The sequence below is a fragment of the Ambystoma mexicanum genome, chromosome 1q (genome assembly GCF_040938575.1).
Source record: "Ambystoma mexicanum isolate Mex_15411 chromosome 1q, UKY_AmexF1_1, whole genome shotgun sequence".
In the NCBI taxonomy this organism is placed as follows: domain Eukaryota; kingdom Metazoa; phylum Chordata; class Amphibia; order Caudata; family Ambystomatidae; genus Ambystoma; species Ambystoma mexicanum.
This window is the reverse complement of record NC_090922.1, coordinates 370,213,699-370,226,240: the sequence shown is the minus strand read 5'-3', so window position 1 is coordinate 370,226,240 and position 12,542 is coordinate 370,213,699.

Genomic DNA, 12,542 nt, shown 5'->3' with positions numbered 1-12,542 from the left:
AGCCCCCTAGTGTAATAACATTCTGCTCAGTTGGCATAATCTTAGCAGCAAATGGGGCGTCAGGTGAGAGGGGTGTGAAAACTCCTTTACCTACTAAGGGCCCAATTACTAAGTACTTTCCTCTAAAAGCACCAAAACCACCAGGATAACAACACATTCTTTAGAGGAGGTTACTAGATTAAATATGTCTACAGGAGTGGGTTTTCCTGGGGCTTCAAATGACTCTACCTTTGGTGAAATTGATAACAGCTCCTTACTACGACTATGCATTCAAATGTGCTCCAGAGGGGAGGGGGTGATTGGTGCTCCAGTGGTACAATACCTAGGGCTGTGTAGAATTCCACAGCCAATGACAATCAGTTTGGTTTTACCTCTCTTCTTCCTCCTGCTGTGCCACTTAATCCCATTGTTTTGCCTATCAAGCCTGACTTCCACCCTAGGAGGAATACCCTTCCTTTGTCAACTGAGGATGCAGATTCCGATAACAGCAGGGGCAATAGGTTAATTACCACTCCAATATTGTTCCCTACTTCCTAGCTTAATTCTCTGGCACCTTAGGAAATATCTGGAGGAATCGATCAAGCCCCTATTGATTAGAGGGCATCGGAGTGGGAATCTTGGAGCTCAGTTAACCCAACTTGAAGCTGGGGATAGCATGGAATGTGCAGAACTTTGCTGTAAACATTTTGCTTAAACTATGACAGGTGGAGAAAATCTCTTTGTTACATGGGGGAGTTGAGAAATGTATGGAGGCTATGCAGCAGACAGAGGGAGCAAGACTGCTGGGGCCACCGGAAGGGTCCAACAAAGAACTGTTAAATTAAGATCCTATATCAATTCCCTCCCAAAGTCTTGATCAAGACAAAGAATGCATGGAATCTTCTATTCAATCCTCAGCAAATTATCCCACACATAATAAAGAGCCTGGATTAAACAGATAAAGCATAATAAAAAACTAGGAGTAAGGAAGAAATGACAAATGTGCCCTCCGAAGTAGACTTACTATCAAATTCTACTGCAATATCCAACAAGAGCCTGCATAAATTGACTAATCGCAAGTGCAAATGTGCAGCAAGACGTAAGAAGCATGCTTCAGTGGGTGATTGAACCCTGCCTAGCTGGCTCAGTAAGGAACAGGCTGAAGTAGAACTGCTTTCGCAATCAATCCCCAATCAAAGCCCACATGAGAAAGTGGATTTGAATGAGCTGCCTTTGTTTCCCATCCCCATATGTGATGGGAGAGTGAACATTCAAATTGGGAACAAGTGGCAGCTCCAACTGAGTTTGATTGAATCTGACCTGACTCCTTTAAACTCTGCCATCCCTTATCCCGTGCCCCTTGACTTACGTAAAGTAACAATTGCACAAAATAAGTCTTCTCAGAAGCGTCGCATCAACAGAAGTGAGCTACTTACAATCTGCATCAAAATTCTGGCCTTACAGATCCTTAGTTCTTGAGACTTTGACTTTGTTGAACCATTAAGAGGGAGGGTCTTATCGTATTGCTTTAATTCATTTTGGCCTTCCGGTAACTGCAGCTCTATTATGTGAACAGGCTGACTCCTTGACATTTTTAGGTTACTCTTTAGATAAACCTTTACTTCTGGGAAGTACTATACATGTGTTTAGATGTAATATGGACCAGAATATACATCCTAAGCCTTGCATATTAAATGTAAAACAACCTGAGGGGGTTAAATTCGACAATGTACAGGGGAGGTAATGGTTCAAAGCCATGTGGTGAAAATCAGGCCCAATGATCCCTAGCTATGGTGATGGGGAATACCAGGGGCCATTCTCACTTTATGCAAGCGGGCCCCTCCCTAAATGTTTTGGAAGATCATGATGTGTTTATGCGCCAAGAAAATTGGATGGTTGATACATTTTTACTTTATAGGTTCAAGATATATCAGATGGAGGCAGGAAGGGTCCGGTGGGACGCCCCTATGGTGGTTTGTTTATTGGTGTCAACAATGCATTAGTATCCAGGCAAATTATCACAGCAAAAAAAGAGGGGAAAGTGCTGATTTTTGAGGTCTCCTGGAAGGGAGAGTGTGAGGTAATGTTTGGTTAATCTATATGACCCCCCGGGTATACTGCATACTGAGACAATTTTTCATATATCAATCAGGTATTGACTGTATGGGTGGCTGGAAATGTGAATGAATGCATAATTGTGCAAGGTGACTTAAAAGTCAAATTCGGTGAACACCGTATGGAGGATAGCATATTGAGTGTTAACTCTATGGTGCTCAAAACAGCAAATCCTAAAGGGAAAGAACATGGCTTAAGTTCTTGAACGATTGGGACCTGGTGGTTTTAAATTGCAGAGTTAGTGGTGATATATCAGGGAAGCAAACATGGCAAATATGGAACAGCGTTGCCGCAATGGATTATATTTCTTGTAGGCTCCCTTTGGTTGAGAGAGTGCAAAGGATGTTAGTATCTTCACAAATGACCAGTAATCATGCCACATTGTCTATAAATTGGGGGCTGGAGTTAAATCGTGAGGTAGAGAAAGGGCCTGTGAATATGAGAGTCTCACTCTTAGGACATCGACTCCTATGGTCTGACAGCAATGTGTCTAAGGCATGTGATTTGTTAAAAAGGAGTTGTGTCCGCTTCTCAAGCAGATGTTTTACGAGAAGGGAGACAAGGCAAACGCACTACTCGCCGCCCGACTACAGAGAAAACTCGCAGAGAGATCTCTGGCGTCCATAGAGGGGGGAGGAGGTGCCCAGAACTCAGAGATAGTGGGAATCCCAGAGGCATTTGCAATATTCTATGAGACCTTATATAAGTCTGAAACAGGCCTTGTGCGGTCGAGAACAGATGAATACATGGAGAATGTAGAGATTCTGACACTTGCCTGTGAGGAGGCTGACCAATTAGATGCCCCAGTCACTGCAGAAAAGATTCAGCGGGACTTGAAGAGGCTGCCCCTGGGGAATGCCCCAGGGAGGATGGTTACACGGTGGGTTTCTACAAGTCCTTTCTCTCTTCTCTGCTCCTCTTTATGGTGGAGCTCTTCAATGATATTTTAGAGACGGGTGTAGCCCCTGACTCTTTCTCGTGGGCACTCATTACAGTGATCCCAAAAGAGGGAAGGTATCCCAAAAAATGTGTATCCTACTGCCCCATATCGCTACTAAGCATTGACGCCAAGATTTATATGTGAGTACTTGCAGCGAGACTTGAAACATTCATGCCTCGTCTGATACTCTCTGATCAAGTTGGATTTATATTGAGAAGACAGGGGACAGACAAAATGCTGAAGACATTACACTTGATCCACGAGTCACGAAACATGGAAGGGGACCCAGTTCTCCTTTCCGTAGACGCAGAGAAGGCATTCAATAGGGTGGGAAGGAGCTTCCTGGAGGCGGTATTGGGCAAAGTGAAGCTGGGCACCAAGTTTAGAAGGGGAGGGAAAGCAGTATATATTTCCCCCAAAGCGTTGGTGGTGGTTAATGGTGATTACTCCTAATGGTTCGATCTATCCAGAGGAACGTGGCAGGGTTGCCCCCTTTCAGCGATATTGGCTGCCCTCTCACTCAAACCCTTGGCCCAGAGACTTAGAGGAGACCAACTTATAGAGGGACTTAGGGTGGGTGGGATGTAATACAAAGTGGCCCTATATGCGGACGAGCTACTGCTGCACGTACAGAACCCTCTGACATCCATACCTAGAGCAATTCACATGATTGAACAATATGGGGAACTGTCTGGCTTCAAGATCAAAAGGGCCAAGTCAATCGTATTCCTGCTACAGGAATCCGGCCAGAGGGAGATTGGTAGATTTTCCCCATTGGGTCTAATGATCAGAGGTGACACACTTTGATACCTGGGAATAAATCTTACAAGAGACCTAGACACCTTATTCAAAGCCAACTTCCCCTGTCTTCTTTCTGGCTTCTGGATCAATCTAGAGAAGTGGCAAAAACTAACAACATCCTGGCTTGGAATACTTAATGCCATGAAAATGGTGTGTCTGCCCATATTTCTGTACCCATTCCAAATGCTTCCGTTCTGACTCCCGAAAGCCTTCATTGGTGAGGTGAAGAGGGCAATTCTGAGGTTTCTGTTGCAAGGTAAGAAGACTAGAGTATCATATGGGGTCCTAACATTGCACAAAGACAAGGGTGGTGTAGGCCTGCCAGATCTACAGAAATATTATGAGGCAATGCAGCTAAGAGTTCTCGTCCCCCATCTGAGAGGGCAGAAAGGTCTTCGATGTATAGACTTAGACAACCTCACTTTGACCCCAGCAATGCTTACGGAATTGATATGGGTCCGGAGAAGCAAGCTCGCTCGCCGAATTAGGCACCACCCGATATTGGGATTGGAGATCTGGAGGGAAGGGGTTCACATGCGGGGGATTACTTCATGGCCATCTCCCCATATTCATATTTGGGCACCAGGGATCCGAGAAGACATTCCTAATCATGGGAGATTCCAATCTTGGTTTGAAGCGCGTCTCGAGAGAGTGGGTCAACTATGGAGGGTGGGCAACGTTGTTATGATCATAGAATTAGAAGAGGCATTGGGAATCGGCCCCCTACCGGCTTTCTGTTCCACTAGCTTAAAGGAATATTTATGAGAGACAAATGGAAAGAGAACCTCCAGAGAGATCTTACCACCTTTGAAGAGCTGCTAGACAAGAGTAGAGACTCTAAAGGCCTAATCTCGCCATGTACAGAGCCTTAATAGATGCTGGGAAGGGGTCAACTGTAAATCTGAGGCTCAGGTGGGAAAGGGATATCAGGACAGAAATAGACCCCAACCTGTGGGGAAAAATATGTGAAGGAGCCTCGCAAAGCTCAATAGCGACCCAGTATAAACTACATGCCATTAAGTTACTACACAGATGGCAGTATGACCTGCATAGATTGTCGGAGATGTTTCAATCAACGAGTCCCCTGTGCTGGTGCCAATGTGGTGAGAGTGCAGATTATTGGCACATATGGTGGGGAAGCCCCTGTATTAAGATGTTTTGGGAGGAAGTCTTGGGATGGATCAGGGATCTCGATGGGGTCCAGGCACTGCTGGGCAGTTCCTTATACAGTTTGGAAAGGAGGAATGTGAGGGGGAGCTCAGGAGATTGACAGGGGTGGCAGCGCCCTTCCTACTTGTGGCACGGGACTGCCTGGTGATGTGATGGAAAGGGGCTAAGGTGCAGGGAAAGAAAGTATGGTTGAATTTTTCCGCCAACATTTGTACAATGGAGAAGATAACCGCAGCCCTCCATGGAAAATGTGTCCCGTGTGTACTGCATAAAGATCAAAGACCCTGATTTCGGTGGTTTGTTGATCTTACCCAGAAAAGGACAGCAAACATTTGCAAGGAGTCTCACCCGAGCAACCCCATAAAGTAAACCGGACTGCACCTCAATCAGGCGTCCAATACCACCAATTGATAATGATTGAACAATTTATTCACACACCTTGACCAGGAGAACAATGGATATTGATATACGCAGAAGGAGATTTTGTTCCTTGGGGGAGGGCGGTGGAAGGGAGGGACAGAGGGAGGGAGGGTGTTGCAAATGTCAGTATTAGGGGTTGTTCGGAGACAGGAGGTAAGGGAAAAGTTGAAGTTCATAACAAACAATGTTCTTGTAATGTGTGAAATGTCTTTGAAAACCCTAATAAAATCAAATTTAATGAAAAAGGAGTTGTGTGACATCAGGTTAAATCTATATTCTGTATCACCTAATAACATTGAAGGTTGGTTAAAATGGATATCTAACTCAGGGTAAAAGTTTGACCTTGACTGGGAAAGCACATAGATATGGTTATGATCCTGAGATAAACAGAGCCAAAAAGTTATTAAGAAGAGAACTTCGGGCTGTTAGCCCTCTAAATATCTCCTCTGACATGATAAAGCATGAAAGAATTAGATTGCAGACCAGATTTCGTAATTGGATACGAAGAAGATCTTGGGAGGGGAGGCGTGTGAACTGGGAACAATTGATTCTCACTTTGAGGACCTGTAAACTGGGGGCTATATGGAAGATTTTGACGAGGGCCAGGTCTCCCGCAAAACCCAAAATCTTAAATCATATTTCTGAGGGGACTTGGACCACCCATGTGAAAAGTAAAATGTTTATTGAGTTGGAGACAAACTTGCCTGTTAAGCAGTTAGAATCCTACTGGCCTTAGCATGTCACCAGTTATAACATCAGTCAACACCTGTGTGCTTTAAAATATTCCAGAGCCCCGGGATCTAACGGTCTCTCTTCTGCGGTATTGAAGAGCGACCCCTTATTTTGGGCTGAAGCCCTGCACCCATTGTTTACTTAAGTGTGCTGAAGTAAGAATATCCTTGACTCTTCTAAAGAAGCCATATTGGTCCCAGCCTCTAAGACAGGTGACTATCTATGCACTGATAATTATAGGCTGTTGTCATTGCTTGATGTAACTGGGAAGATTTTTGCAACTTATGTACTGGAACAGCCCCAGGCCTGGGTTAACATGGCTGAGATTCTACACCCATGCCAGACGGACTTTAGACCCGGTTCAAGCACGGTACATAATCTTACAGTTGTGGATACATTTATCTCACAGGCTAGTTCCACAGCTCGTCCCTCTTTGTACATTCCTTTTGTTGATTTTCAATCAGCATTTGATATGATAGATCGGTACATCCTGTGGGGAAAACTATTACAGTTGGGGTGTCCCAGTTGGCTCCTAGAGGTCATCACAGCATTACAGGAGGGTACACCTGCTCGGATTAGATTAAATGGCCAGGGGATCCTGTCAGATATAATACCTATTAATAAAGGGGTCAGGCAGGGTTGTATGCTGGCCCCTTACTCTTTAACATCTATGTTTAAAATCTATTGGCCAGGTTGGTAGCAAAATCTGGTTGCCCACCGAAGATAGGTAACATCAGGATTGGAGGCATGTTATATGCTGACAATCTGGTCATTTTTGACCATTTGGTGTCAAGTTTGAAGGCGATGCTGGAGGAACTGGCTACATATGCAAATGAGTTTAAACTATCTGTCAACCTTGGTAAGACCAAAGGGATACTGGTCTCCTCTAGAACAATCTGTAAGGTGAAACTGGGATCTCCTATGGGGAAATTGAATATGTGGACAGTTATAAATATCTGGGACTGGAGATGACCAGAACCAAAGGGTATGTTGACATTATCGATACTAAGGTTGTCAAGGCAAGACAGATTACGGGGGTACGCAGAAAGTTTGTAAGGGACCACTCGGGTTTCACAATATCTGGGGTGTCAATGCTATACAATCAATGGTTATGCACAATGGTATTATGCAGGCTTGAGGCTCTAACCATGAAATACCTAAAATGGCTAAATGAGGTGGAAGCCAGATTTTGGAGAGTGGTTTTACAGCAGGTTTTACCAAAGGCAACCCTGGTTGAATAAATTCACCTTGAATTGGGACTTGTTTCACTCAGAGCCCAATTACTAATATGAAGAGGCTGTTTGATGGTAAAAGCTAGAACCTTTCCCACCTGTCCTTTATTAAGTATATTGGGCTCTAGTTATGAGTCTGGTCTGGAGGGAAGTAAGTATATTAGTCATGCTCGGCCATTTAAAGAACTATGTGAGGAGGTGGGTTGGTTCCCGGATTACAAATGTTGTTCCAACTTTGAAACACTGAAAGGTGCCCTAAAGCGAAGAATCCAGATACATGATTGGGTGCGTAACTGTGATCATCTTAATACCCTAACATGCTATTCATATGTGGCGTCAGTGGTTCACCAATATCTGAAGCCCGACAGTTATTTAGAAGTATGCCCTGACCCTCGGGTCAGAGATTTCTATCTTCGGCTTTGCGTGAATCAACGTCTAGTTCTGGCCATCTCTGGGCCCAGAGAGCGATTCCTCGTGAGACTAGATTCTGTACGATCTGCCAAAGCCCATCTAACCTTGAAACACGCTAGACATGTATTGACGGAATGCCCTTCCTTGGATCTTTGTATATGGTAACATTGGGCCATCTTGTCCACAATCTAGATTACATTAAAAGCAATGAGTTTTGGATGCTTTGCTTTAATTGTACCACAAAACCACATTGTTGTCTCTTTGTGGGGTCTGGATATCGGTTGTGATGATGTTGGAGCAGATTGACATAGGCATGGAATATGACTGTGATGATTATGACAGTAGTTGATGGCAGACACATGTATGTATTGGGCTTGTTAAATGAGATATGGGATGATATGAAAATTACTTGAACTTCCCTTCTTTTCTTAATATGATGTTTTATTATTTAACATGGTATATCTATTTTCTTTTTATATTTTGATAAATGTTTTGTATGTATGTAGTTGCAAAATGATATATTTGATCAATTGTGTTAAGCATTTGTAAAAATGTGTTTAAATTGTTCTTATTGTAAAAGTTCAGTTTCTGAACTAATATACATTAATAATAAAAAATAAAAATTTCCAATATTGTATCGCCACTGCTTGTATTTTGGGGTGACAACTTTTCTATCCTGTTCACATTTAAGAAAATGTAACAAGTCTCCAAACAACATTATGGAAGGACATAACCTGGACAGGCTCATTGGAAAACAGGAAAGATCCATATCTCAAAACCCATCCAAACGTTCCACCACATGAACAACCTCACAACCTTAATACCTATATCCCAATCTCTTGACATACTCACTGCAAATAATCTCTTGAAACACTCATAAAAGAAGCACATCACTTAGTAGTTCAATCTTGGCTTGGCCAGTTTAAGAAATAGGAGGCTCACCTGAACATGAGGAGAAAACAACTAACCAAAATTCAAAATGAAATACTACTGACTCTTCCAGATCTAAAGAGCAGAAATTACAGGAGCAAAAACACCTCACTAGACCAGGAACAGCTGAAGGTGTCTGCACAATGTGGACAGTAGGACATGTTCAAAAAGTTCAACACAGTTATAATCCATCCAGTCTGCAACCCATCACTGAACCCCATCCCAACAACTGTGTTACTTCATCGCTGCACACTTCAGCAACAAACCTCAATAGATCAAAGACCACCTACAGAGGAAGGACTTGGCAGAAGCAAACCCAGCTTTGAAAGAAGTTAATACCAATACCAGCCCTGGGAACTTTCTGCCACTTCATGGTGGAAGAATTCAGAATCACTTTCAATGCCAGCAACCTAGCAGGATCAGTCAAAACCCACTGCCACCTCTTACGGCCAAGAAATCAACAGATGACAAATGACCAATTGCCATTTTATTATTAGTTTTATTAAGTTCACGCAACAAAGTGATACGTTTTGATGGGGCTCATGGAAAGGGGTTTAGGAAGTATGCAATCAGCATGTGAGGTCTTCCCTAGATTATTTACTTGTCTAAGAACCATGTATTAAGTCCTTCGTTGCTTTCCCTTGCCTTGGAACAGTCCTGTTTGTGGGTTAAACTTTTAATCATAGTCTTTGAGATTGTATAGTTCAAAGCACTTCTTTCTTGGCTCTATGGGCCTCATTACAGGTCGGGCGGTCCGGAAATAACAGTGGCTGTAAACCCGCCGCCACTGTTAATTCTGGACCGCCCGATCTCGAGTCCTGGAGGCGGGAGGTGGCGTTCCCGCCAGGTCTGACCTGGAGGGTTTACCACCGCCCACCTGCAGGCAGACCAGGAAACACCGGCACCATCACGAGATGGTGCCAGTGTTTCCATAGTCCCATAGGACTCAATGGGAATGGGGATTTACACCATTCCTCCTCCAGAATTCCCGGGACACCGGGGTTGTAATGCCCCGGTAATTCCGGGAATCAAGGAGGCAGAATGGTAATATGTGTCCTGCGGTAACCAGGTGGTTTATCCGCCTCGGTTACTGCCAGACTCGTAATGAGGCCCTATGTCTTTCTTGTGTATCACCAGAGTCATAAGGACCACATGTTGGTGCTTCTGAGCTCTCCTACTAGGTACCAACACCCAAAAACTGTGGCCTTCCAGCAGGCAGGCTTCAAGAAAGGCTTCTGCCTCCTTCCTCTTTAGACTCACTTAGATAGCCACACACTGCTTCTAGGCTAAAAACCTACGTTTGTGTCTCTGCCTTAAATTAGTATCAGGGCCACTCCCTCCTCCACCAATTTAGGGAACCTCTCAAATCCACAATGTGACAATTTTCAGTCTCTTGGCCTTTTTCTGTGGTTTTATTCTTCCTCCTTCTTCCTCATCTCTCCCTTACTCTTTTATGGGCCTGCTTCCTTCTTTGTAGCTCTCCATTTTCTCAATAGTAAATTGCCCTTTGATTTAGTTCTTTGGTGCTCTCCTGCTTCCCTTCTTCCTTATTATGTGCTGCCCCCCCTACTCTAGCTCTTGTCATAGATATGCCATCCGCTCCTGTCCCTCTTCTGGCTTATGATGTTCTTTCTTCTTCACGGTTGGCCCTCTATCTCTTTCCCACCCTTACTCTTCTGCCTTTTCTTCCATAGCAGACCATGCCATAGAAAAAACAAAACTTTTTTTATAGACCAATGTTGCCATTCCAGGTCCACAAGGACTACCTCTCCTACCTGAAACCTTGTTCTAAGTCAACACTCTAACCAGAGACCTTGCCACCCAGCTGGAGGAGGCCGCTGAGATAGCAAAACCAGAAGTCTTTCCAGGCTTCAGGCAAATGGTTGAAGAGCTGCAAACCTAGCTGATGCCTTTGAGAATCTGGAGTAAAAAAGCAAAGGTTAAAACAGGTGTTATTAGATTTTCAAGATCTCTATGCTGTCGTCTCGTACAACTGTGGTCCCACCGAAATCCATACAACAACAATTCCCCCGGACCCAGCAATGACTCCAGTGTTTGTGAAGCAATATCGTTTTCTCGCATTCATGGAGTCCCTGACAGAAATCATCAAAAACCTGGAGCCCCGGGGATAATTCGTCCAGTCTACAGCACCTGGGAGTCTTAAATCCAAATGGCCAATGGAGACTCTGCACAGACCTTTGGGAGCTAAATAAACAGGTCCACATGTCCCGATGGCCTCTCCCCTACATTGACCAGGGGCTGGCCCAGATCCAGGGGTCAAAGATATACACTGTCATTAACCTGACACATGGGTACTGGACCATGCCCGTCAATAGGGAGGACCACTACAAGCTGGCCTTTACCTTCAGGGACAGCAGTACACGTGTACCCAGACTCCCTTCAGATACATAAACTCATTTCAACATCTTCCTACATAAGGCCATGCCGACTTGGGTGAAAGGGGTAACTTGGCATATGTGGATGATGTCCTGATAAAAAGCTCAACTGTGGAGGAACATATAGCGGAGATCCGTCATGTTCTGACCCAGTTGAGGGTTGCTGGAGCAAAACTGTCCTTTCAAAAGTGCAGTGGTGCAGAACTCGTGTCGATTTCTTGGGACATGAAATATCTCCTGAGGGTATCTGTCCCCAGGAGAAGGAAGTGGAAGCACTCCTAAAACTTAAACACCCCACAACTCTGCGTGAGCTAAGAAGCCTCCTTGGACTAACTCATTACAGTAGGAAGTTCATTGAGGATTACGCAGAGATCACAAGACCCCCGCTCCGTCTGTTGAAGGGGGGTCAAGTGGGAGTGGGGTCCATAACAAGCCGAGGCAGTAGAGCAACTCAAACAAATCCTCGCACAGGTGCCTTGTCTTGCTTACCCTGTCAAAACCAAGGAGTTCTTCTTAGAGACAGAGTTCACAGGTCAATAAATTCATCTCCTATGCAAGTAAGACTTTATTCTCTGTGGAGGAAATATTCAATGATTGTGAGAAGGCAGAATTACTGCCCGTTCATCCAGGGGGAATGCATCATAGTGGAGACTCCACACCAGCCTTTGCAATACCTCCAAAGTGACAGACTCCAGGCCGGAAATGTGCGTAATTCCAGAATGACTTCCTGGATTCTGTCAGTGCAAGGCTTTCCTGTGGAGGTCAAATATGGCCAAAACAAGAAGAGTCCCCTCACGCACACAAGGTCTGTCTGACTTGCATGATTGTGCCTGAGAAAACTGTCTCGAGGACAAAAGTCTTAAAATCCAGGAAAACATGGAGGCGTACCTGAATTCCCCGCACAAAGTCTATGAAGAAGACAAGTGGGTGGGAATGCCCACAGTTTATGTGGACAGGTGCTCTTACCATGTTGACAACAATGGGGAAAAGGAACTGGTGGCCGGCGTTGGGAATGCCTGGGTGAATGATACCTCAGAACCCACGGCTGGGTACATAATCGGTCCCTGCAGTAGTCAGGTGGCTGAGTTGATGGGAGTTCATCAGGCCATCCTCACTGCTGTCCAACACCAACTCCACGAACTGGTCATAATCACTGATTCAGATTATGTCCGGAACGGGTTCGTGGAGCACCTGGTTAATTAGAAAACTCGAGGCATGCTATGTGGTAATAACAAAACTCTCAAACAATGCAAGCTAATCCAAAATATTGATGATCTGGTCACCTCCAGTGGGATGACCTTCTATTGGAAGAAGATCAAGGGTAATTCCAGAATAGAGGGGCCAGACAAAACTGGATACAACCTAGCTGATCAGCTGGCCAAAATTGGAGCCATCCAGGAGGATCTCCTTGAGATC